Raw genomic sequence first — 27,154 nt, forward strand, 5'->3', positions numbered from 1 at the left:
TGAACTAATTAGTAGTAAAATAGGATAGAAGTGGTATAAAGTGGCACAAGCCACAAGCACTATAATACAGAGATTTTCTGGGAGATGGTGTCTTCTACTTTGGCACGCTGTCTTGAGGAAACGGGTAGATCAGTATGTATTTATGCACAATGCTGTTAATTAAAAGGGAATTGAAGGACGTTTCCATTACATGATTTTCCTCTTAAGCTTCTCAATTACCGTTTTTCTTTTAAAAGGTTAATTTCTGAAAAGGATCATAATTCAGCGTCCAGTGAAGTACACAGCTTTCATTGGTAAATGTTTAAATAAGAATAATGCAAGGATATTAGCTAAGAGTAACTGAGGTAGCAATCTGTCTGGTATAATTAATTATTATACAGGTAGCTGGCATTTGTGATAAGCCAGTTTATATACATGTGACAAATGCAACTCTGTAAATGCTTTAGGCTTGTATGGATATTCTGGTGACAAAGCCTGTGTTTGTGGCATTTCCAATGCAAAGAAAACAACCATTGCAAATGGAGGAGCGTCACCATGGTCCTGTTACTGACTCTTGGCCTTAGTAGAAAGAGGCTTGAAATACACGAGCATGAATGCCAAGTATTTTTATCTATCACTGAAGTGTTCCTAGGAACATCTGAACTTCAGGATATGCATTTAATTTTACACATCTCAAATATGAAATGACAAAACAGTCTGTGTGCATGAACGGATGTGAGCCTTAGTTTGTAGAATGGGTCTGAAAAGGCCTGAAAATCTAGGAAAATATCTGGGAGATTTCTAGTCCCGTTGCTTTATGTGCGGAATATGCTGCAGAAATGCCAATTCTGCACTGGTTAATGCAAATGTACAGCATTGCTATTATAAGTTACTGGTACTAAGTATTAATGAACTTAAGGTATTTAAAGAGAGCATTAAGGTACACATGACACCTCCCTGCTCTATCTTGGTTTTGCTACTGCAAGTACATTAAAGCTTAAAACTGCTGCTTCTGAGAATGTTTTTAACCAATGCAATGAGAAAAATATGTAAAAATCTTAATTTATGTTACAGATCTGTACGTCGTTGGACTAACCAGAGGCTGATCAATGATGTCAAACTTAGATGGGTTTATGTTCAACTTTCAAGTTAAAAGTTTAAATAGTATTTACTTTTTAAATCTACATCTGTGTTTTGATACGTGCATTTAATATGTTAGCTGCTGGTCTTTGGACTTTTCTTGCTTTCTAGTCTTTGCCACAATAAAGCGATGATATTGCTAAGAGTACGAGAAGTTAGCAGCTATGACTAGAATTTGATAGAAGGTCACTTGGGGAATTTTCTAAGCTTACCAAAGGAAACCTAGAAAAATGAAAATGCAACTCAAGATTTTAAGCCACACTAGTGTTAGCATTAAATAACTGCATTTAAATAAACAGCACTTGGGGGCTTCCATGGAAGCTGTGTGCATGACCTAATTTGGAGGTCATTAGATGGTCATTGATTCAATCTGCTTTGAAGTCAGTGGGAGAATTTCCACTGACATTAAAGAACTTTGGTCCTTGAATAAGTGTGGCTTCATTGAACTGCTGCAGTTGGACATGAAAAGTAAATTATTCAGTTATCAAATCTATGGCTTGGGACTTCATAGTAGGTGGCTGGCCCACTACTCAAAGTGTTTTTTTCAGCCTGAATTATCTTCTTATTTGCATCTTCAAGTGGCTAATGAGAGAGCCTTTCCCCTCTCCCCCACACCTGTGCTTCTCAGAAAAATATCGCAGGGAGAAAGCTCCAAGTCATTAATTGTCACAGCCATGTAAAGAGATTTTTACCAGAACTAAACAGAAGTTAGACTGTAGAAACTGTCCCCAGCCATGTGAAGTTCCTGCAGATCTGTTCCTAGAAAATAGCTCTTGATCTTCCTCGAAGACAGTAAAACAGCTTACGGCGACTACAAACAAACGAGGAATCTTACTAGAAATTTAATTCCCATTGTTATAAACGTTTGTCATGAATTGGGAAGTCAACATATCACTGGTGTTCATTTCTATTCCTTCAGTATTTTTATTATTGGAGAACTACATCCTCAAGAGCGAATGTTTTATGTCATCCTAATTTCTCCTGGTCGTAAAAATCAATACTAGCATAAAGCCTTGTCAAAAAGTATTAATGTTACAGTTTCATTGGAAATCTCCTCAGAACGTAGTTATCTGGAATGATAAAAGCTGAAGAAGGATCAAATTACCTTGGAAACTTAACTACACAAATAAACTAAATTCTTAAGTATAACTTTCTGAATTCTTCAGGATTAAGAATTTCCTTGGAATTAAGAGGGAGACCAAATTCTATTCTTTAAACTGTGGGGCTGGGACCATTAAAAATGTAAAGAAAAATCTTGGTTTTCATAGTAAATATCATGGGCCAGGGGTTGATGAGGATTTGGTTTTGCAACCCCAGAAGAGTTGTGGTTGACCTGGATGAAGGCTTCTGTCAGCTGCTGACCAGCTGCTTTAGAGAGCTGAGGTGTAAGGGAACAACAGCACACCATTTTTATGTAAATTGGAAGGTGAAAAAAATTAACTTCAGCTGAACATTTTAGTGATATCCAAATCAGAATATAATTGGAGAAGTGATCACGAGACTTTGCAGAGATGTTCTGCTTCTTCAGCAAAGTAAGTCTGGCAAACTTAAAGCCAAAGATACTTTCCAATTTAGAGACAAGATAATTTAAATTGGTTGCAGCCCAAATGTGGACAGGTTATGCCTTTGTCATAATGTACAGATCTGAAAATGGGCATTTGTTAAAAAAAAAAAAACCTGCACATGCACATTTCTTAAAAGTTTAATTGGCAGTGATTAAAAAAAAAAAAAGTTAGGCTACAGCAATTTAAGGGAAAGAATATATAAAGTAAATAATGTGATTTGTCATTTTAGAATTAGCTGTCACGTATTAGGAAAAAATGCATTAAGGTTCTGCACTGTGACACCATCATTTTTCTTTTTGCTTGTTTGCTTTGAGTGCTAATACCTCGCATTGAGTTCCAGAGTATCTATATGAATGCTTTTGTCTTGCAGATCACTCTTATCATCCTCAGCATTTGTGTTTGTCTTTTTTTCCACTTCTGCTTTCCAACATGATGCATTCGTAATATTTTACTGATAGACCTAATAACTTGCCTTTTTGCTGACTTTTAACCTTCCCTTTAGGAGAAGATTACAGACCTATGGAATACTTAGTGCTGGTGATCTAAGAAGCAGACCTTGAATGGCTCAGTTTTCATCAGCTGTACCAAAGGGAAAAGAGAGAAGGCTTGTTTTTACTACTAAGCTGAGTGAATATGGCGTGGAAATCTTGTAATGGCAAGGTATCAATTTTGTAAAGTGATATATTTCAGAGGGGATACTAAATTTGACTGTGAATAAAAAGCTTTATAAATGGAACATTTAAGAGGCTATCTTTTACTTTTCAGTGTAGGGTTGCCTTGAAATGCATCATTTCAATTTGGCAGTCCCAGCAAATGGATGGAAGCAATTCAGTATGATAATTCAGTATTGCCAAGAGGCTTCTTCTCTGTCTAGTGTGGACACATTCCATGGAGGAATTTAAAGCCTATATTAAGTTATAGAAAATGGGTCTCACTCTGTTCCAGCTTTACACCAAGACAATCTTGATTTCTAAGGTACCTAGAGTGGCTATCTGTAGGGTACATCAACAAAATCACTTCCAAGGTAAGGATCACCTGAAATTCGTGAAACATCTTGCACAACAATGATTCAGAATAGGCAGAAAAAGAAATAGAGTCTAGCTGGGCTTGCAAATGAACTCTTATAAAGTAGCAACTCTAAGGGCAAATTTTAGCAGTGTTTTACCAGCACAGTCTGTTAAAGTAAATAAGCAGTTGCTGAGTTACACATGTAAACTTGCCTGGAAAGCAGTAGTATTTGATATCCTCTCATTTGATATGAATGATCGTTTTCATGAAGATGTTTCAGATTTTATTTTCTTCTGTCTTCTAGAATGTTTATTTTTTCTTCATCATTTCAGTGGTTTTGGCCTTGTGGGAACAAATTTATTGTTGTTTGAAGGCACAAAGTTACTGTCCCTATTATTAAAAGGTGAGAAGGAGAGATGCCTAGTAACAAAAGTCATTAAGCTGGACAGCATAAACAGTCTTTTTAATTTGTTGCCCTGGGCTAACAAACCTACTCCCCAACTTGAACACAAGACCAAACATGTTTTCTCGTGCAATGTTTCCATGGAGAGAACATTTCCTCAAGGCAGTAAATCTCACGAGGTGCTGCTGTCTGTGTATGTACACAGTACACATCCACCTGCATGTTACGCATCTCCTGAATGGCAAACAGGTCTCTCAGCGTGTATCAGAATCCAAAGTGTGTATTATTAATGAAATGTTACTGTTGGTGATTGTGTGTAACATCATAGGCTCTATTCCTTTAAGTCACCTCAACTCGATTAAGTTAGAGTCAGAGCAGTAAAAATCCAGCAGAAAAGCACAGAATTTGGTTTTATGAAGGTATGCATGTCTATATGTATTGTATAGCAAAAACAGCACTAAAATCTAGCTGATTTTAAGTCTCTGATTTCCAGTGAAGTTTGTCTGTTAGTTAAAGGCTGCTTCCTTGATGCAGAGACAGAGTTTGTTAAGCTTTGTTTGTCTTTTATTATGTAGAGGGATTACCACTCCTACTTACACAGAGTGCCTCAACTCCGTATTATAATGACCTGTTCCCAGACTTATATAATTTAGCCAGCTTTAAGCTATTTGTATTGTTTGGTCTCTGTCATGGCTGTTTTGTGTGCCTTTTTTTTTTCTTTGCTTTTTTTTCCTTGAAAGTTTGAACAGTTACTCTTACAGTTGTGCTCAAAAACGTGGTTATTTAAGTATAGGTTGCATTGCCAATGTTAGCTAAAACTTCTGTGTTTTTCTTCAGGCTGTAACTTTATTTCCTTGAGGTAAAAAAAAAAAAATGAAATTGTCAGGAGGTTAAAGAGAAAAGTTATCCCAGTGAAAATCTATCCAGATTAGGGCTCTAGAGAAACCTCAGAAAATGACATAGTAGAAATTGGCTCTAAATTTGCATGTGTTCCAGCTTTCCCATGCATGGTCATTGGCATTAATGAGCCCCCAGCACAGTTTTGAGGCCACAAACAGCTTTGAGAAGAACATGGGCTCTACAGTTAAATTCCAATTTATCTCAGATAATGACAGGGCTCTGTAACATCCTGTATTTGCAGAACTGCAGATCTTGAACAACTCCGCAACAGCACTGTGTTAACGTAGCTTTATTCAGATTTCAAAAAGAAATCATGTAGACAAATGATGCTTTCCTATGCATCTGTTTAATTTACATTAAGATCACACTGGAGTTCGTATCAATTTAACTAAATGGAGTTCATTCACACGTCACCTTCCTAAGATATAACTCCAGTGAAAGTGTACTTCTTTTCAAAGTTTAACTATGATAAATGTATTAAAAATCTGAAACATGAGTATTCTGTCACAACTTGAAAAATAACAAAAAGAAACTTTACTGTTGTTAGACTTTTTTTAAAAAAAAAAAAAAAAAAAAAAAAGACTTTTTTTTTTTAAAAAAGACTGTGAAGCCAATCCAGGTTTGAGCTGGTAAAATGGAGACTGAACTCTGGTCCATTTAATTTATTTTTTTTGGTGGTGGTGCTTTTCATTTTTTACAGGCACTCTTTTACAAGACGCTGAGGTCACTAAAGACTAAGAAATCAACCTCATCCCTTAAATACAGGATTACACAAAGGAATTTTGGCAGATGAGTCATTTCTGGGCATAGGTGAATATTTCTAGATTCCTTATAGTGATTTCTAGATTCCTTATGGTGATTTTTTTTTCTTCCTGAAACCAGGACAAACTACCCAGATTGTGATTTGGCCCACTTAAAAGTTTAACAAGAACACAACAAGCTTGGAAAAAGTTTTTCTTTTTGCCTCCTGCTATCCAGGTGAGGTTGTACTAGCAGATAAAAAGTAAGGACCAGATTTTGCCCTCAGATTTGTTTGCACAGGTTTTCAAAAGGCAAAGAGGCTAGATTTTGCCATTAGCTACAGTGACTTCTGAACTGTAGTCTTCTGACCTCATGGAACTTTCAGTCTGTGAGCAAAAAGCCAAGATATAACTGAGCCAAGCCTTAAGTTAATGCACAGTGGTAAATTCATCTCTGTCCAAAAAGAATTTGAGGTTCAAAGTCATTTAAGACAAGGCCTGTACTGCATAGACTGCTGGCCTCAGAAACCTCAGTGGCTACTAGTTCAGCTGGCAAAGATTAGCAATGATTTCCTCTATTCAAGCATCTCAGCCGAAGACCAACCAACATAAAACAAAAAATCTGATTCTCAGCTGGTATTAACTGGAGTGTCTTTGCTGGCACTGTGTGTGTTAACACATCTGTGGGCCCCATGTTCTAAAGCTATCTGAGCATTTCTTTGTGACGTAACTGAAGAATGCATCTTAAAATTTAGGTTTTGGAAGACATCTGGAAAATGAACCAGATAACCATAAGCTTAGAAGTTGGCCATTTTTCCACTTTTAGTGAATCTGAGACTTTTAGTAGGTTAGCTTATTTGTATACATTAAAGAGACAGACATTTTTCAGTTTGATTACACCACAACAGTGTGCAAATCCTTTTGTTTAATTACCTTTGTGGTTAAAGGCCATTTCATCTCTTTTTCAGTCTTTCGTCTGCTTTCAACATAATTCAACTGGGTGTCTCTCCTGTCTCTTAGCTTTGAATGAAAGAAATACTGCCAGAAATTCTTCAGGACTTCTCACAAGTTTGGGTTCCTTGGGCACATCTGTGTGGTATTACCTAAATGACGGTAATTGCAACAAAAACAAGATCTATTAAAACAGAGAAAACATCTTATAGTATGTTAAATTAGTTTAAATTAAAAGGAAAGGTGAACAGTGTATATATCCCTTGAAACCAACATACACTTTGATTCCTTTGTAGCACCTGCACAGAAATGTCTCTGAGCTCTCTCCACTAGGCCCCTCCAGCAGGGGCTGCAGTCCTAGACACAAACTACCCATCTGCACATAAAGCAACAAAACAAGTTTCTTCCTTACTCCTCTTCACCTATCTCAACAAAAAGAAGCTGACTCATCAGTGTTGTAATACTATAGACAGATTTTATCTTTCATGGAATATAATCCCCAGTGGTATCTGCTTTGCCATCAGCTATCTTGTTTAAATACATAGGCATACGTGCATGGTTCAGGCAAACACAACAGGCAGATTAAATGGTTCACTGAAAAAAAAGAACCAGCACTTTTTTTTTTTTTTTTTTTTTTCCTATTAGTGTAACAAATTCCCAGTTGAGCAATCACCACAGCGCTCGAGGGAGGCCATTTCCACGTGCCCCACACGCCCTGTCCCCAGTACAGGGCCCCCTGAGGGATGCCCCCCTCGCCGCCATGTTGTGGTCAGCCAGCGCCCAGCCCGGGACCTAAAATGGCGGCCAGGAGTTACCTCACGGCAGCGCTGCTGGGAGGCGCTGTTTGATTTCTGGTGCGTGTCGCCCTGTCCTTCGGTCCCTCTACAGGAAAAAAAATGAGGATTTTTTCCCCTTTACGCCTTTTATACCCACAAAGCGTCCGCGTGTCACCCAGCGGAGGAAAGCAATTCTGCGGGTACGCGAAGTGAGGGACTATTAGGGAGGAAACATTGTATGCTAAACAGGCCCTTCCTTATGGCTTTCATTCGAGATGTTTTGTGGAGATAGCGTGTGCTTGTTACGTCCCCGCTCCTCTTTTTATATTTACCGGTGCCTGCGTCCCCAGCATGTGCTCGCAATTGCTTTCGACGGAGGCGGCAGCGTGGCCAAGATGGCGGCGGGCGCCGCTTCCCTCCCCTCCCCTCAGGCAGCCCGGGGGAGGCTGAGGTAAAAATGGGGAGAGGAGAGCGGGAAAGGAAAGCGCAGCGAGCCGAGGCCTTTGGCACATGTGCTTTGGCTCCTCGTGAAAATTTTAGCCGTAATTTAGCCGTAGATTCTTTTCCACTTGGTGGCAGCAAAGGAGCATCAAACAGTCCTGAGGCAGCGCCGAGAAGCGCTTTTTTTTTTTTTTTTTTTTTTTTTTTTAAAGCCGTAGAAATCCGATCCTGACGTTCAGGGACAAAAAAAGAAAAAAAAAAATCCAACTCCCACCAAACTCTTTATTTAATACTACAGAAATATTGCTTATCTAAGACAACTAAAGCTTCTGCTCCACCCATCAGGTAGTCGTAGTTAAAAATGCAGCTTTTAAAATTTATTTCTTTTTAACAAGGCTGTATAGTAGACTGCACAGTGTCTTTTAACTTTGGCAGATTTTAGCAGCTTTTTATGAGCAAACAGTTAAATTTCCATATGCCCTGCTTAGTTTCTCTCTGATTTCTTGGAGAGGCTTTAAAAACTGTATATGTGTGTGTATATATGTAATGTAATCTAATCTTTGCATGATTGAAAAAATAATACATTGATTTTTAAATTCAGTTGAGTTTATAGACCTGTTTCTTCTCTCACTTACACCTGTTTTATACTCATAGAAGGCTGTTAACACTGATGGGTTTGTTTCTAATTTATCCTGGCGTAAGCAAGAAGCAGATCAGGTCCTTATTCTTCCCCTCAGGATCCTGATATATTGCAAATATTGACTGGAAAAAGGCAGCATTTCTCAACTGCAGGCTGGAAAAAAGGACCTCAGCTGCTGAAATAAGCCTTCCTCTGTGGACTCCAAAGGGCGATTTGCTCTTCTTTGGGAATGAAGTGATGCAGATTTACCAGAAAGGCTAAGCATGTGTTGACTTGTCTTCCCTGATTCATGCCTATCGGTCCTAGCTGGCATGGTGTGTCATGCCAGGTGTGTTGTTTGAGGTGAGCACATCTGTGCAGTGCCCCATCCAGATAAGAGCTGTGTCCCTCCCTGTAGGAAGGAAAAGATAGTCAAGGGCTGTAGCCTTGGCCAGCAAAAGTGGATGTTCCTCTGGTACTGGAATGATGCTGGTTTTCACTAGCACGGATCAGTAGCCCCAAACATGTACTTTTCTTTATACATCAATTTGGGAAGCTTTTTGAGGCAAGATCCGATTCTCACTGTTACTCTCTGCTTAGCATCTGTTCACTGATGATTTTTATGCCTCTGCTTAGACTAGCAAATGAACACGTCATAGGTCTAAGAAACTTACCTTTTAAGTGTTGAATCTTGCTTACGTTTATCTCTGTAAATCTTGGATAGCCCTACTGACTCCTGTGGATTTACACCATTAAAATAATATGACATTAGTAAAGACTTATTTAAGGGCTTCCTTAGACCTGAGGTTTGATTCTGCTTTGGCTCTAATGAAATAACCAGCATTAAGTGGTCGTGAAATCCCAGTGGGGGCAATAGACCCTGTGTTCTGTTTTACATTCCTTGAACAAAACTTCTGGTGATTCACCCCTCCGGCCCCAGTTTCCCCCCTGAATTTAGGAGGAATGCAAAGTCAAGTCCTTTAGCTTCAGTCACAGCCCATTGACACATGTAGTTACTTGCACATTGGTCATTCCTTTTTTCTCTCCAGAATTTCAGCGGTGTGAGTCTCTTTGAAGGTTTTGCTCCTGAATCAACCCATTGGTATAATATTACACTGGCTGGGTCCCAAGATGAATTCCCTGTTTGCACCTCAGAGTGTGAATGCAAAATGCTCAGCTCCCAGAAGAAATCCAGTAGAGAATGAATACTAGTTGCCAAAGTCTTTAGCTCTTTTTTCATTTTTTATTTTTTTAAGAGGGAAAACAGATTATTATACACATCCACTGAGGAAAAAAGTGGTTTTTGAACCCTGCCTCAGTTCCTCCCTTCTGTTTTTCTTCATAAACAATGTGTCTATACCTGTGCTGCCTCCTAAAACACTTCTGAGTAATGCAGGAGGAGCATCAGTGTAAAAATGAAAGGAATAATAGGACACGACATTAAGTCCTCTGCTAAAAAAATTGTTAAAATGGTTAAAAAAAAAAAAAATCTTGTCAACATCTTTAAAGCTAGTTAGGCTTGTTGGCCCCAAGAAAGCTGTTACAGAGTTGTATTTCTGTATTGAAGTTGTTGGTATAATAACCTTGTTCTTATTTCAAGTCAAAAGGTACCTATGAGCAACTTAAAGCCATTTGTTCATGTGTCATAGTCCTGGTTTAATTTAAATAGGAAGCCACTCTTGCTCGCATTGGAGTGAAATTTGATTTATTGCAATCTTTCCTATTCTTGGCTTTGCTCTGTGATGGAGGCACCAGGACTAACACTGGTAGAAACCTGTCTGTAGGGGCTGAAAATACCATTTTACCACACTTGCCATCAGGACCCAAGCAGAGTTCTCAGTGACTTCAGCATCGTTTTTGCTACCAGAGCTTTCAAAGTCACTCTGTATCTTAGCTCTGGAGCGCGTGCCTTGAATGCAGAGCTTCATGAAGCTTTCTCTTGTAGTGGGTGCTGTTTTCATGTAGTAGAAGAAGCCATTGGACTTGTCAAGCTTGTTGAAAAGGCCTAAAACTTCAGTTTGGGCCCATCATCCTGAGTGATTGGAAGAAAGGGAAAATTAAAGAACAAAACTTCTGAAGGAGGCAAATAGCCAAAGGGGAATAAATATCAGTTTGCCATCTCATCAGTGTTACAAAGTGAGATGTTGCAATGTTACCTACAGGTGCAGAGGCCTAACCCTCCTAACTCTCCCCACAAACCCTCCTGATACCACAGCAAACAACCCTCCTGGGCTTGGATTCCAGCCAGTGGCATGTGTTACAGAGAAAATCCAATGGGAAAAAAAGAAAGATTAACTCTTCTGGCTCCATTTCCTTGAAAGGGCAGGTAGGTTCAGCTCTGTCCTGTGCAGATAAGTCCCCCCAGCCCTGCGGTGCCCTAGCAACATCCAGTTGGCAGAACACTTTGCCACTGGGGAATTGATTGTTGTTTTTTCCACAGTCCCTATGAAGCCATTGTTGCTATTGCTGTCTGCAGCAGGCACATGGAAACTTTTCTTTTTTTTTTTTTCTTCAAATTTTACTAAATTAAATCCATTAAGGCAAGATTGGCAGCAACAGTAGAAGTGATATCATTTTGATTACAAGTTTATTATGCTTTGATGACGGATGGGTCAAGGAAGCAGACATTTTTCATGACAATGCCAGGTTAAATGGCTGGTTGTAGCTAAATATAATTTTCCAGCTGTCTTCGGTGGTTATGGTAGAAAGGCCTCTTAAGTTTGAAGCCGTAAGTTCTGCTCCTCTCACTGCTGACTGAAGGAGCATTATGTCGAATTATGCCAGTCACAGATGTGGACCCTCACATGTGAGGCAGTTTTTGCAGATGAACCGTTTTAAATAGTTTTTCTGCAGCATTTTAACCAAGTTTTAGCTTAAAAACGGTGCTTAAGAAGCCCAGACCTTCTAGTCTCAAGGACAAGGCATCTCCTTACACCTACAGCAGAAGAAAGCATTCTTACTGTGTTCCCTTGTCCTGGGAGCCACGCAGTTGCCCGAGGGGAGGATGAGAAGGACTGGGGCTGGATGTGAGGGGGGAGGAAATGATGGTGTGTGCCAGGGGTGGCCTTTCTGCGATGGCAGCTTCTCAGTTACTGGGATTGTGGCAAAGCAATTCTAAACTTTTGTTTTAATGAGAGATTTCAAGCAAGGAAATGCAGGCTTTATCATTGTGTTGGCTGGTGTAGCCAAGGCATGGGTTTTACTTAGTGGTACGTGTCTCATTTACGCTGCGCTTCTTAATTTCTGTAATCTGAGTGGTGCACATTACAACACCTCTCCTTTACTGTGCACAAATTAGAGGCGCTTCCTTTTTGAGGGAATGAGAGCTGTTTGGCCCTGCTTCAGCTTTGTTCAAGGACTGTCAAAACATCTGTCAGAAAAAGGTGTGAGAGCAGGTAATGCTTGCTTGCTGGTAGACCACCTAGAGTTGCCTTGCAGGTGTTACTACTGCTTGCCTAACCTGGCCTTCTGTCATGTCAGTGGATGTTGTTTCCTCCTCTGAGGGGATGTCTTCTCCCTAGCAGCCACCAGACCGTCAGGGGACTTCTGTGTCCGGCTGAGAGCTGTGGAGAAGCCCTTAGTGGCACTCTGCTGACGTTTTGTTTCTGCTCTTCAGATGCATGGTACTGCACTGGGCTCTCAGTTGTGATTTAAAAAATGACAGTAACCCCATTCCTGTTCTGCTGATTTTGGTTGCAGAAGTCTGAGCACTGAAAGTGTTTCTCCTTCTGATACGTTGGGGGGCTTTGTTTTCTGCACTGACACAGGTGAGGATGGATGGTCACCAAAGCCATGTCTTGAAACAGGCTATTGTGTTGCCCTACGCTCGAAGGCTGTGCTTTTCTGCTGTGCAAATGACAGAACAGTTATCTAATAGTTAATTTAATTGGCTGCCCAAAGTGAGCAAATCAGCTTCGTCCTGCCATTCACAGAAGGGACGAGTTGGCTGGGTTGAGCCATTCCAATCCACTTTGTATCAGTATGTCGTAAGAGAAAACACTGCACTTCAGATAAATCTTCCAGTGTTATCCTCGTGCAGATGCTTTGTTCCTCTTCTTTCTTTTCTTCTGTTTCCCTTTGCTTTTTTTAACAGCTACAAACCCATGATCCTAATGAGAAAAGGTGAACATGGATGATGTTTCTGGGGCCTGGGGGTGAAGGCCAGCACTGCTGTTGTCAAGTAGTGTCACTAGAGATGAGGTGAAAAGGTTTGGCCAGAGCTCAATGACTCCTGCATGTCAAGGTGGGGAACCCCACGATGGAGTTGGTGTTCAGTTTCCCTGAGAAAACCGTATTGCAGACGAGAAGTCCCTGGGCTTCTCCAGATTTCTCTCCAGATTAAAGCAATTCTTGCTTTTCTGTAAAGGCTGACCATGTTTTGTGGGCTCGCTTTCAGAGGCTGTTGCCTAAAGATCACAAATAATGTTGTAATACTAACAGGGAGATTAAAAAGAAGAGAGTAAAGAATTAGCCAAGAAACACAAAGGAACAGAACACATAGCCACTACTTCTCCTCAGTATTTACCCTGGAGTGTTCCCCTCAGAGATCATCCTATAATGTCAGTTCTGTTTACTCCTTGAGTAAATGTCTGGTGTCACTTTAATAAATCAGATGAACTCTGCTCAGAGAGAGATGAAGCCTGTCATTTGATCATTAAGATTATTTACTGTAGGGTATGTAGCTGAAATACAATAGAAATCTAGACACATACAGACGTAACCTCCCAAGCAGGAAAAATGAAGGGCTGAACCCTGCCACAGTAAGTTTCAGTGTATCAGGGTGCTGACACAAATCAGTCAGTACCTGGTTCAGATCATCCTGGTGCTGTTAGATTCAGCAGCTTCTGGATCAATCCAAAATAGTATTCCCTGTTCTAAGTGGGTCAACACAATAGACAGGGCGAATTATTACAGGCCAGCAGGACATGAGAGGCTTCTTTCAGGTGTTTCTGCTGGACTGAACGCTATGGGATGGGACTTTTGGGGCATGCTTACAGTAGCCAAGCTGTGCATTTACCCGTGGGGTTTTCTTTCCTTAGAGAACAGCAGCATGGTGTTGCCACACTCCCACCTGAGGTTCTTTATCTCTCTTCATGGGTGCTTTGCATGTTGTTGAGCTCATTTGCATTTTTGTGATTGAAGTGCTCCTAATAGGTAGGTCCCCAGCTGGCTCCAGAGGCTGTAGCTCTGAAAATGGACTGCAGCAGTAGGAAGAACAATGTTAATCAGTGCATTTTTTGTGTGCGTGTACTGTTTGCTTTCAAACTAGACATAATTTTTCAGTACACTTATAAATGTAGCCAGTCTGATTCCTCGAGAAGCCAGCAAACACTGACAGAGATCTGGCAGCTCTAAGATTTTCCAGTTCTTGCTGCTTAATCCCGATTGAACTCCTCCGTGGCTGAGCAAGGCTCAGAGCAAGAAGGTGGCTCTGGCATCTAGAAGTGTAACGAGATGGCGTAGAGGGCCAGCCCTGATCCTGAGGGAGGATGTGCAGGTGTTCTCTCTGTGATCTGTATGAGCTGGGATCTGTGTGCACCCTGGTGTTGTTCAGAGGTTACAGTTTAACTCTGGTGTGGAGACTGATGGAGTGGAGACTGATGGACCGGTCACACGGAGAGCAAGGCTGTCGCTCCGTCTGCAGCTCTTCTGGCCAGGCAGAAGGGGGACCTGCCTGTTTATGGCAAATGTTTCTCCCCCCGTGCCAGGAATAGCACAGGACTTTCCCCCTGTGTTTCTGAGGTCCTCTGAAACAGCCTGGAGAAGCAACCAGAGAGCTGGGGCAAATGCTGTCCTGCTCCCAACATTTTTCTGAGGCCACTGGGACGCAGCTAATGCCCTCGGGGGCTGAATTACCCCGCGGATCTGTCGCCCCCAGCACCTCACACACTAGTGGGATCCAGTTGCAGGCCTTAGCTGTATTCAGTTTCACATGGAAGCCGTGTTGTCTAAAGTCCTGAGCCCTGGTGTAGCAGAGCTGTTGAAAATGTGCTTAGCTTTATCCATGTGAGTAATCCCCACCTCTCCTTCCTCGGCTGCAGAGAGAAGTGCTGCTACTGCAGGGAACAGAAGTCACGGTGAGCAAAGCGCTGGCGTGTGCTGTGCAGAGAGCTGTTTTGTGAGCCCTGCTCTATCAGCAGCACGGATTGGTGTCCTAATACATCTGTAAGGTGTGTGATTGAAGTAGGGTTTGGTTGCTGTAACCAAGGTAAGGGAGGGTGGGGAGAAGCGAATCCTTTTATTTGGAAAGAAAGCAGCCGAGGTGTTATATCCTGTGTTCTTCTGTTGACATTTCATGTTTGTAAAACCTCGCAGATTGATTTGTTGATCCCATGAAATCATCAAGGGAATGAGATTAAAATACCTGGAAAGATTGTTTGACACAAAAGCGGGCTGTGGGAAATGTGCTGGACCACTCTGCTAGGCACTCGAAACAGTAAAGAATTAAATAAGTAAAAGAAGGAGAAAGGGAGGTAGGGAAGTGACACAGCAAGCAGTGGGAAATACCATTCTAAATTTGTGTGGCCTAGGATCTCTAATGATAGGCTTTTATCCCATTACAGCTAATTGACACAGAACTTTATCATTAACAAATTGAGAAGTATTTACTCCCTGAAATATTTGGGACATTATACCGACTTTCTTTTCATGATGGGCTGTTGAAAGGACTATAATGGCCCGGCTCACATGTAGCCTGGGAAAACGATCCAGCAGTCTTCAAAGTTAATGAAATGTCATTTGTCATAGGCTTTGCAGGTGTGACTCTGTTTCTGCGTTATAATACACGATGGAAGTAAGTGGCTGGATTGCAGGCCTCTTGCCAAATGTAATGCACATTCTGTGAGCGTCACTGGTGCAGCATTCCATAAATCTTACTAATAGCGAGAAGTCTTGAAATGCATGATCTTTCTCTTCTAAGGTCGAGCAAGACTACTCCACAACTTAATTTTAGCCTTGCTATCTCTATAGTCAGATGGGAACATTCAAGGAGGCTTTGTTTTTCAGTGCCCTCTTTTGAAGCACTAATTTTGAAGGGCTTGTTTTTATGTTTGTTTGTTTGTTTTCCAAGTATAAAGTGAACTGGCTCTGGAAGAGGGTTTCTTCAATAAGAATCTTTTTTTGTTTGCCCCCATGCCAGGCAAAGCGCCACGTGGGAGTAGAAGAGGTGGCATTTGCCCTAGCTGTGTGACTGGGGGATGGAGAAGTCTGCAGATGGCCAGCAGTAGCTGTGCCGTGACTTTTGCTGGGATATCGCAAAGGTTGAGATGTGAAAGCTGCTGAAGTCACTTCCACACCGCGGTGTGCTGTTTGCCAGAGCTCCAACTGCAGCTAACATCGTGTTCCTTTTAGGGCCAGATGTTTAGTTCGTCTAAATCATTGACCGTAAATGTCAGAGATGTGCAAAAGAGGAAAAAAAAAAAATCCCAAACCCTTCAGTTTGTCTATCTTGTGAAAGATCTAGCCTGTCTTTTCTTGAAAGTGATGTTTTCACATGGTTGCTGTTTGGGTTCATTATCTGTACTTGCTCTCTCTGATGGAGCAAGAAAGCAAAACAATGGAGAGGGCTGTGTTTGATCCTTCGGTGCTGCTGATACGCAGGGCTGACACCCCAGCGTGCCATTTTCTGCAATTGTTTAGTCAATTATACTCGAGCCTTAATCTTCCAAGCCCGAAGTGCTTAACATGCTTGTTCAAACATGCAATCTGAGGAACCTGGCAAAAGCCAGTCTGTAGAGCAACCTGGAAATACTCTACTCTTTTGTTTGTTTCTGCTACTGCAGACTTGTGACCCTCTGCGTGATGTTGACTCTCACAAATATGACAGGAATAGCTCACCAGCTTGCTTTGATAGCCTCTTTTGAAGTGACAAGATGAGTGCAGTTTTTTTTTTTTTTGATACTTCTTATCAAAAGATAATGTGCTATCTCTTACTGTATTACTGGGTGAAGCCAGGCCCTATTTCTGTAGGTCCCTTATAATGTAAATGCACGGGAGTTTAATTTTGCCAAAGGCATAGCCACTATGCTTTCCCCCAGGGGGAGTACAGCAGTGCCCTGTTGCATGCATGTTATCTTCTAAGTAATCTTTGTCACACAAAACTGCTTCCACATCACCTGTGGTGCTAAGTTTTGAAGGACAAAGATTGTTTTTAGAGCAGCGTCACGTCTTGCCTTGAAATCTGGTTGTGTTACGATCTGTTGTGTTGGTTTTTTTTGGGCACACTAGAATTATCATTTTATTCTAACATTTCTTTGTATTTGTTCAGTATACATATTGTATAAAGATTCTTTTCTAATTTGAGAAGGTTACAGATTCTGTTGTTGTTGAAAGTTTTACTTTCCTTTAGAGGGGCTGAAAGGACCTTGTAAGACAATGTGGATGTTCTGCTCAGAAAGAATGGCGGAGACACAGCTCACTCATGTAGCCTTATTCTGTCTTGTATATTCCGTAAGTCTAATTTGTATTTTTAAAGGTTTAATGTTACAGTCAGCTCCCAAGTAATTCAGTGAGTACCTTTACAAGGAGACAAGTGAACAAAAAACATTTTCTTTTTGCTTTGCGGTCCTGTTTGTCTCATCTTTAAGACTCTTGAGCTGGAAAGAAAATTAAAAAGTTACAAAATGTGTCCCCTGTGGCCCCTCACCTTCCTCTCTCGTTGGTGCTGAGATCAAATTTCAAAAGAATTCTAGAAGGATATTGAATTTCAGGTTTTGTTTTCCCATAGCAGTGATTCTGGCCAAAAAAACTTTTTAATCAAAAGGACCAACTGTAACCTTGTTAATAACTAAGAAAACAATGGCCAAAGGGAAAAGACCTGCCAAAAGCTACAAGTCATTTCTTTTGGCAGAATAATTGGTAGATCGTTATTTTGGTTGAAAACAATGTGATTTGTATTTCTAATTTTGTAAAATTACTTAATTAATAACACATGGCCGACAATGTTGATTGCAGAGTGGCTTTTGACAGAGGACATTTTTAAAGCGACGTTCCAGGGGCAAAGGTAGGATTATGCAATACTTGAGCAAATAAGGCCACAACTGCTGCTCAGCAGATGATTCCGCTTGTCGTAGGAAAACATAAATCACTGCGGTGTCCTTGGCCTCGAAACACAAGCCACTGTTAAAAGGACAGTGGGAAATATCCGTGGCCGTGGGATCATCAGGGGATTCAAGTAGGGTTAATGCCACTTGCAATGGCAAGTAGACAGTTAGGTGGGGATGATATGTGTGGTCAGTTCTTAAAAGAGTCCTTGTTGCTTCTGAATGGATCCCTTCCTGGCTGCCATGGGGACAAATTTCCAGCACGACTTTCCTCTTCCTTGTTGTTTCTTTTGTGCAATGTGCCTCAGTTCCCTTTCACCAAGAAACCAGCTCACAGTGAGCGAGGTGAAGAGGTAGAGAGAAGGAAGGAAGCAGGATACTGGAGTTTGGCTTCAGCTTGAGCTGTACAACCACTGAGAAACTTGCTGCAGTTATCCAGAGCATCATGGCTCCTGTGAGCGTTATGTCTGCTAAGTTATACACAGCACTTGATTAACTATTGTTTCACACTGATGAAGGAAGTCGTTCTCCCCATGATTCAGATCCTCTTCACAACTCCTTTTCTGTAAACCTCTTCTTTTTGCATTATGCGGTCGCAATTATTTCCTTTTTGTTGAGTGTATAACCTAACACCTATGTACGCTGAGTGCCAGGACTTGAAACTGTAATAAGCTGAATGCTCACCTCAGAAGCCATTATTCCAGTCATTACAACACAGTTTATTCCTCTAGAGGACATTAACATTTGAAAATGTGTCAACTAGAGCATGAAATTTATCATGATCATGAACTACCTGCCAACTAATAAGAATACAACGTTCTGATTTCCAGTACTCCAGTATTAATCTAACGCTTGACAGTCACTTATATTTTTAAATTGTTTTAGTTTCTAGCAAACCTCTTCTGAAGGCCAAAGCAGCATCCTCTGACATGGGAGAGAAAGATCCTGCAAGTAAGGAGAAAGTGAAGCACTGAATGAGAGGTCGAAGTGTCTCTTAGAAAGGCTCAATCAGCAATGCAAACAAAGGCAAAACCACTGGGACTGGAGCAAAAGAGAGAGTAAGGTATATTAGAGTGCTTTATATGGTTAAGAAGTAGTCTAGTAGTCTTTTCCTTTAACTAAAAATACGTCAGATGATGAACTTTTCTGCAAGAGTGGAAGTGGGGCTATAGCTGGAAACAGTTTCAGAGTATTTGCTTTAAAATTTCCTGATAGTCTGAGAATTCCTGGTAACTTCTCCCATGAATGAGGGTTCACACCTTGAACTGGAGTGTAGTTTGGGAGTTTGTTCATAGTTCTGCATATATTTTTCAGAAAAACATTGTTATAATAGTAATATTTCTGGTAGGCATTGCAACAAAAGTTTTGTTTTGTTTTTTTCAGAATGTGAATAAATGTCATATATGAAAGTGATTAAAGTTTGAGATGACTCTTATAGGTGAAGTCAGAGTTCCTAAAGATATCTTGGAATGTTGTTGGTACCTGAAGATCCACTCAACAGATGATGTTGCAAAATGGTGTCTTTTAGGGTGTTTCAGTTGATTTTTTTATTTTATTTTATTTTTATTTTTACTGAAAGTGTTGTGTGGTGTTACAAGGCTGAGAGGAAGTATTCTTCAGTTTGAAATTGGAATTTACACTTCAGCTGAATACTCTCTCCCTCACCTTTCAATGACCAGGCTTATTTTTCTGTATGATTTACTATACTTCTCAATTTGCCAAAGGCCTTAATATGAAAGGAACATTTACAGAGAGCTACATTGAATCCTGAGTGGTTAATTATTTGCTGTAATTGTGATCTTAGCTGCATGCTTTGCTTTTTCATCACAGCAATTTCTATTAAAAGAAATTAATAAATATGCATAGCACTGGGGTGAAAACGAATGATGGGACTTGCCATCATCGCTAGTTCTGCTCTGAGGAGTTGAAATAGGTCTGAGGAGGGCAACTTCAAACTGATGCGTAAGGAGCTGAATGAGCTGAGTGAGACCAGTGCTTTTCTGTTGAATTCTGCTCAAACCTATAGTTTTCCCCAAAACATTTTTTTTTTAATTCTTCAGAAAGAGGGGAAGACTGAGGGAATAATTAACACAAATGGACAGAGCTGTGCAGAAGAATTAATGGAAAGGCAATGGCAGGAAAACCAGGGAAATAATTCCCTTCTTCTCTGCATGAAAAGAAAAGGCTTTAAAACCTCTTCCTAAAGAGAAGGATCATGCTTCAGAGTAGCTTCGAAAACAAGACTTTATTATAAAGGTTTAATTTATAAAGGCTGACTAGATGTTACGTGTGTGTTACAGATGCGAGCACCTCCTAACAAGCCCCCTGGTGGCAGGGGCAGCAGCACGTTGCTCGGGAGCTGTCAGAGACACCAGCAGCTTGCCGCAACTGCTGGATGTGTTACGTGTGGTCCAACTGGCAGCCTGCAGGCCAGCTCCAGGCTGCTGCGCTGATCCATCCGGCCCACCAGCTTCTTCTCTGGAAGAGATGGAGAACAGCTGTTTGGAGCAATGACTGCACCCTCCAGCCGCCGAGCTTGTCCTCCAACACAAAGGCAAAACCCTGCTGCTGTTGACAGGAGGTGTGTGCGTTTGGGAGGAGGGGGAAGCAGTGGAGGGGCAGATGTCCATGGGTTTCTTCCAGCATCGGGGGCTCCATCAGGCTGCGGTCCGTGGCAGCACCTTGTTGCAGGTGGTGTGTGACTGGCCCCGAGGCTCTCGGCAGTCGCTGCAGAGGCAGGAGAGGGGCAGCCACTGCTGGGGAGGGAGAGGCAGGATGCAACCCATGGTGGGGAAGGTGGGGGGGGGAATTGTAAACCCAGATCCGGCCCTCACAGCTGTTGAGGTTAGACCACCCTGTATTATCTGCAAGAGCAGGGTTCAGTCAGCAGCAGGCTGTGCCTAGCAGGCATCCATTAGAGATGTGGCATCGCATTGCCCAGGAGGAAAGGTCCAGCCGAGAGGAGCACGGTGTTGTCTTTGTCTCCACAAGAACTGTCCCGGCCACCCCTTCCAAGAGAGGGCCATGTGCTAACCCCGCTGGTTCAGCAGCCCAGGGCCCTCCCTTCAAAGAGCTTGTGCCCCACTAAATTCTAGCAAAAAACCCATTTGCAGTGTGAGGTGGAAAGCCTGCAGAGAGGAGCGTGTCCAGCAGGGAGGTGAGACCAGGAGAGGAAACCCGTGCCCAACTTTCCTGCTGAGGTATGCGAACCAGCAATGGTCTGGCCTTGTGACAGGTGTATGAGGAAGGGCACTGGTGACAGGTCAGCTGCCACGGGGGTAAACAGCAGCCAGAACTCATCACAAACTATGAAGAAAAAAGTCAAAGGTGTATTTTATTTTATTTTTAAATTTATTTCTTTGTACATCCATATCTGGACAAACTGAGGACAGAAGAGAAAACAGTTTTCCCTGTATCCTACTCAGGGAACATGAGTGGGCACCGACACCTGTCAGCACAAGCAGTATGTGCTTTGTTACTGCCTGGTGGTGTCCTCTTCCTGCAGGGACATGGCAAGGGCAATGGCGTGGTGAAGCCATGGGTATAAACACAAGATGACTCTTACATCTGTGCTTCGGGATATGTTTATATTATCGACAATTTATTTTTTGTTAATTGTTATATATGAGCTCGTTCTCTGCTCATCACCAAAGCTACCAGATTTTGCAGCCTGTCATCCATCAGTTTTATAGCAGATAGGACATAAATGCTGGAGCCAGCCCCCTCACAGGCGCGTTGAGGGCTCCAGCCACCCTAGCAGTAGTGAAAGGAAGAGATGGAAGTGCTTGATCCTGCACTCAACAGTTCTGCTGTGGGCTAGAACTAATCCCTCAGTGCATGGGCTACGAGCATCACATCTACTGTATCCTATAGGGAGACCGTTTGTGAAGGGGTTTCTAGTTTCCCTGCTTTGGAAGGGGAGAAGGGATCCTGCTGTTAATGACTGCTGTCTGAGCCCTACTAAATTAGAGCTACTTATCTGCGTACAGCAGGAAGGCTTCGTTCTTGGCTGGTGCCGCAACTGGAAATGAATGATCCAAGTTGCATATGCTCATTTCCGGGATCACCTGTCTTCATACCACAAGCCTTTTGCTGGATCCCAAACCTTTTGTTTTCCAACATCACTATTCCGATTTTCCTCCTTGCCTGGTGCTGTGTGAGAGCTGGCAGCAGTGGGGAGTGAAGCAGAGTGACAGGCACACTTCTCACAAGTGCACAGTAGCGCAGTGGAGGGGCTGAGGCCACGGAGGGAGCAGGCTGCTCTGTTCTTAAGGGCTTTTTTCCCCCCTCTGTAACTTGCCCAGTTCTGTGGAAAACTTGAGGTTTGTAATCCTAGCAGGTTGATGGCATGGTCACAGCACGTCCGGTAATATCCGTGCTGGAATTTCTTCCTTCTCTGAGTTCATGCGGAGTATGTTGGATTGTTGCTATCGGATTCTATTTTCAGGTGCTAATTTAAAGCACTTTATGTACCAGGTAAAGAAAACAGCATAAAGATGTTTACAAACAAGCCCTGTAAACAAGCAGTAAGCAAGGAGTTGGCAGAGGCTTGTGTTGATATCACTCGCTGCTCTGAAGCTCCACTGAGCTCTCCTGGCTCCATCCCAGTTGAGCGAACTCAGTCAAACAGAAAAATCCCACCAAAATATCTGGAAGGGCCTTCTGACATTATTCTTTCAGTGCTGCTACGTCTTGTTGGGGTGTGTGGAAAATGTCCTCAGCTCAGAAGAATGGCGTAGTGTAATGTGATAACAAGCCTTGCGAAGGTTATCAGCACCATAATCAAATCTATCTGTGGGACAAAGACCCTCACTGTACAGCTAATTAAAACTTGTTTCTTCTTCCCCGCCTGTTCCTATTTAGTGGCCATTATTTAGAGCTGAGCTGCAAGGTACTGGAGTGGAAAGTTAACTCTCAATATTTTAAGACCAGCTCTTTTCAAAACCGTGTATTGAAAGAAACTACACACTCTTTTTTCTTGTGGGCTGCATGAATGGCAGGTCACGAAGCCATTTGCAGGTAATTTCTCTCTGCCAATAAGGTCAGTTATAATAGAGACAGATAACAAGGACAAGGTTTTGGTGTGTGTGTGTTTTTTTTTTTTAAAAAACTTTCTTTGAGGTGGTGAGATTATTGTAATGGAAGTATCGAAGCTTCTATTTAGTGGGCAGCTGGATCTCAAATCAATCTGCAACATTGTTTTCTTGCTTATTACAGTACTATTTTCCCTCTTTCCTCTAGTGTCCAACAGTTACTTAAAAAACAGGGCTCCATATAGGGCAGGAAACTTGTCAGTTTTGAGGCCAAACTCTGTGAATGCGATGCCTGTGAGTTGGGTGGCGTATCAGAAGACCACATGAGGTGTTACGTTGTTCCCTGTTCAGCACAAAGAAGAGATCAACACCTGTCACCAGCATGTGAGGAGGTCTTTCTGGTACAGCACTGCTCTGAGTTTTGTTCCCAAAGCAGGATTTGTGTGTAACAGTGAGGCGAGTGACTGATTGCTGGAGTAGGATTGGTCTGTGAATATTATTACGCACAGCATTTGTACTTTAGAAATGCCAAGGACCTCTTGCCCTGCTATGCTAGGCACTGCACAAATGTAGAGCAAGAGTCACACGATGCTCCCCAAGGCGTGCAGAGGCTGATGGAGACACCCGGGGCAGCAAAGGGCTGTTCAAGGTCATGCAACAGGTTTGTGATTCATCTGGGAGGGAAATGGGGAGGGAATGCTGCTGCTATGGCAGCTCCTCTGTTGAATTTCTTGAAGCCAGAATTTTTTCCCTGGACATTGTTTTGCTTATTAAACTCTCTGACAGCATTTGGGGACCCACTGTGGGCATCCCCATGTATATGGATTGCAGCTGCTAATTCCTCGTTTGTAACTCAGTCTTGAGGTACAAGACTGACTACCTCAGTACCTCAGTTTGTACCTCAGTACCTGTGCTGGGCTGTGCAGACCTTTCCCTTCTTCACAATTTAAAATCAGGGAATGGCACAGGGAATTCCTTCCTTCCCAGCTCAGAAGAAGGGAATGTGGGTTACTTTTTTTTTTTTTTTTTTTTTTTTTTTTTGTGTCAGCAGCGGTCAGTATTAGAAATGTCAAGTTCTACTAGCCTAACATTTTTCACAGATACACTCCTGTGCTCTTTCCTGCTTCCTTTTCCACGCTGTGGTTTCACACCTGTGGCTGTTGATGGCACCTTTCTGTCATCTGGCTTCTGGTGTCTTTTCAGTGGTTATGCAGTCTCCGAGAGGAAGTAGCTGAGATCCAAGGTTGGAGGAGATCAAGAGCTTGCTGTTGACTCAGTTAAAGCCAGAAGAGTTTGACACTGAATATGAGCACAGACTGTGCAATGAGTAGTGATTCTTCCAGGAGGCCTGCAACTTGCAGGGTGCGTGGCATCTCTGCCTTTTTAGGTAGACGCTCAGCTCTGTTTCAGTGCCTCCAGGAGGTAGAGAAGTCAGTGTGTCCTGATGTTGCAGTGTAGCAGCTAATGGCCTGCTTTCCCTTTTTAGAAATGGTCACCCACGTGTCTTTGAATTTGCCTGGCTTTGGCATCTGGCCATTAGATTTTGCCATGCCTCTTCCACTAGATCAATGAGACCCTTAGTACCTGAAATCTGTTTGTAAGCTCTTATTAAGAACTTATTAAAGGTTTAATGGAGTCTAGTTCCATTTTCCTGCCATCGTTCAGACCACTTGGCGTAGGTTATGGTGCCTTGCAGTAGCCTACATCTCCACCCCTACTTTTCAAAGTGGGGATGATGATACTCAATGTCTTGCCTCCCCTCTTCCATCGTGTTTATTTTACAAGCTGTTTTATGGCACAGACCTTTTCCTTATGATGGCTCTGCAGCGTTTCTGGCCCATGAGGTCCTGGCCTGGGCTGGGACTTTGGTGCTGTTACCAGGATACAAATAACAAAATCAAAATAAATACATTCTAACTCAGAGCTTGCTATGCTCCCCTCAAGTTTTCCTTCTCATTCAGTTAAGAAAATAGCACATTCCCACAGTGCTACTCAACTCAAATTAAAAAATCATAATGTAAATCATATTTGTATGAATAATTTAATTTCTAGGAAATGCATTAGGGAAACCCTTTCAGATAAGGTTCCAAATTTGCAGTAGTAATGATCTGAGAGGAAGAGATTTTTTGCCATGAAGTAAATTATGCATTAGAGGAGCCTTTTAATATTCTTATTTAACACCTAATATTGATATATTCATTGATCTACAGGAGCTGCAGTACAGTAATATGCTAATCAATTAAAAGTATAATTAAAACAAATATTACGTACAAACCCCAGGATCTGTGACAGTCTATACGTGTATGTAGTCTTCCATTTCCTTGCATCTCCACTCTGCAGTGACTGATGCTATTTTAAGAACAAAAGCAACTTCTCTGGGCATGGAGGTTACAGTAAACAGAGTCATTTGGCTGTTAGCCTGGGTGAGCTGTGGTTGATGCATAGCTTCCATTAGCTTTTTTTCTTAAATAAGTCTGCTTAAGGCTTGCCCAAGCATAGAAGGAAAGGCCTGGAAGGAAGGGCATCCTTCACACCTATTGCATTCCCTGTGCGAAGAGCGTTCATTGAAAAAAAGAGCTGGCCGTGCTGGATGCAGGCAGCTGGGTTTTCATCAGCGTGCAGTAGGCAGCACGTCCCCAGAGGACTGTGGTTGGCTCCCTCTGTTTGCTGTGTGTCATTTGCAGCAGTATTTTTCAGGCAAAGGCCGAGGACTTCCTTGCTCTAAAAGCCATTATCAGCTAGAGCAGCAGGACGCTGCGAGTTGTGGAGGATCTGGCTCCTTTGCTGAGGTGCCTACAGAGGAACCGTCTTCAGAAAATCCTGCCTCGCTTCCTCTCCTGTCAGGGGGTAGCAGGGTCATTATACCTGCTCTGTGCAGGTGGCAAGTTAAAGGTAAAATTCTTCCCACCAATTCACAACAATTTCAGAGTGGCTGTCAAATACTTTGCCTTCTTAAGAAAAACAGCAGTAATGTCTAACAGGCACAGCACGGAGCTCGGAAAGAGCAGTCAGGCACTGGGACGGGTTGCCCAGGGAGGTGGTGGAGTCACCGTCCCTGGGGGTGTTCAGGGAAAGGCTGGGCGTGGTGCTTGGGGACATGGTTAGTGGGTGACGGTGGTGGTAGGGGGATGGTTGGACCAGATGATCCTGGAGGGCTTTCCCAACCTTAATAATTCTGTGTTTCTGTGAAGCTGTCGTACAGGGGGTCTCTGCTGGCTGTGCCAGGGGTACCATGTGCCAGTGGACACAGCAGACCCATGCAGCACGCAGCTGCTGCTCCTCTCTGGCTTTTGGCAGCGTGCAGGGAAGTCCCGGTGAATGCTCCCCTGTTAAAGGTGGTGTCAGTGCTCCCCAAGAAGTGTGATTTTTGGTCTTTGAATCTTCACTCTTGCCTATCACAGACTGGGGTGTGATCCTCCTGTCCTTCTGGAGCAGCACTTTCTGTTTTTTCTGAATGAGAAAACACCAGGAGAGCACGGATGCCTCAGCCTGCACCCTGACACAGTGTCGTACAGAGAGGGCTCCCAGAAGCAGGCTCTTCCTTGCCAATGCAGATACTTTTCCCCAGCCTGCTGTAACAAAAGGATGCACTCATAGTAGCACTGGCGCAATTTGTAGCAATTTTCTCATCTCCTTCCTCTCTGTAGACCTGGAGTGCTTGTAGGTAATTTCCCATTTATAAGCCTAGGCATTTGAGGTTCTTCAGCAAATAAAATCCTGGCCTGACTAGTCATGAGACTATGGTAAGAATTTTGAAATGTTGCAGAATGGTTGTGCCGAGGATCTGCCCATTGTGTTCTACACTCAGTTTGTATCGGAATCGCCCTCGGTGCTTGTGAAGCTGCTTCCTCTCTGGTTGTTGTCTAGCAAAAAGCCTTTTCTTTGTGATGACTGTTCAGCTGACTTCTCAGTCAGACTTTGCTCTAGTAGCTGAAACAATGGATAGATGCAGTCAGATTCCACTTAAATATTTATATACTTGGTGTGTGTGTGTATTTGCAGGGAGATCAACTTTCAAAAACGAGTGTGTAAATAATTGTTCAAAATGAAACGTTTCCGGTAAAATGTCAGTAAAACCCAATAAAATTTCTTTTAAAGCAAGATCGGGTTTTTGACCCACCTGTGGGTAGGAAATATGAAGAACTGTAGCTTTGCTTGAGATGATTTCAGCTGAACAAAGTTGAAACATCATGAGGCCAAGAAAGCAATCAGTTTGGCTGAGTCCTAGATCCAGAGGAAAAGTACACAACGTGCAACTCGGTGGCTGGTGGCTGTGTCCTGCTGAACACTTGCTTCTGTCTCACTGGTGGTGTTGTAGGGACGTACATGAGTGTACAGTAAACGTATTCCATGTTGCCCAGCTCTCCTGGGCTGATATCTCTCTAGCAGGGGGCCCAGCCTGGGGAACTTTGTGACATTTGTTGCCAGAAACAACAGTAGAAGCCCACAGAGAGCCTTCTTTGCCACTTCATGCCCCAGGGTTTATAAGAACTTCTGTAGCTGTCTATCCCCAGCATCACATAACTGATGGTGAACCCTGAACGAAGAGGATAGGAAG

The 27,154-nt window shown here is 42.4% G+C and overlaps 2 long non-coding RNA genes across 4 annotated transcripts in view; one reads left to right on the forward strand and one right to left on the reverse strand.

The window, feature by feature from the left end:
• Positions 1-6,616: 6,616 nt before the first annotated feature.
• On the reverse strand, positions 6,617-8,060 carry LOC311434718. Of its 2 annotated transcripts, none has more exons than XR_014691672.1 (2): positions 7,795-8,060; positions 6,617-6,838 (listed from the first exon to the last, which is right to left on the reverse strand). It is a non-coding gene; the product is annotated as an uncharacterized lncRNA (long non-coding RNA). The 2 variants fall into 2 exon arrangements; XR_014691673.1 differs by lacking the exon at positions 7,795-8,060 and adding an exon at positions 7,502-7,584.
• Positions 7,527-27,154, forward strand: part of LOC311434720 — a 68,439-nt gene continuing 48,811 nt past the window's right edge. For both annotated transcript variants that reach the window (XR_014691675.1, XR_014691676.1), the window contains exons 1-3: positions 7,527-7,662; positions 18,449-18,626; positions 19,864-20,144. This is a non-coding gene — a long non-coding RNA (uncharacterized lncRNA). The remainder of the gene's footprint in view (positions 7,663-18,448; positions 18,627-19,863; positions 20,145-27,154) is intronic.

This window comes from Aythya ferina (assembly GCF_964211825.1).
Source record: "Aythya ferina genome assembly, chromosome: 3".
NCBI lineage: Eukaryota > Metazoa > Chordata > Aves > Anseriformes > Anatidae > Aythya > Aythya ferina.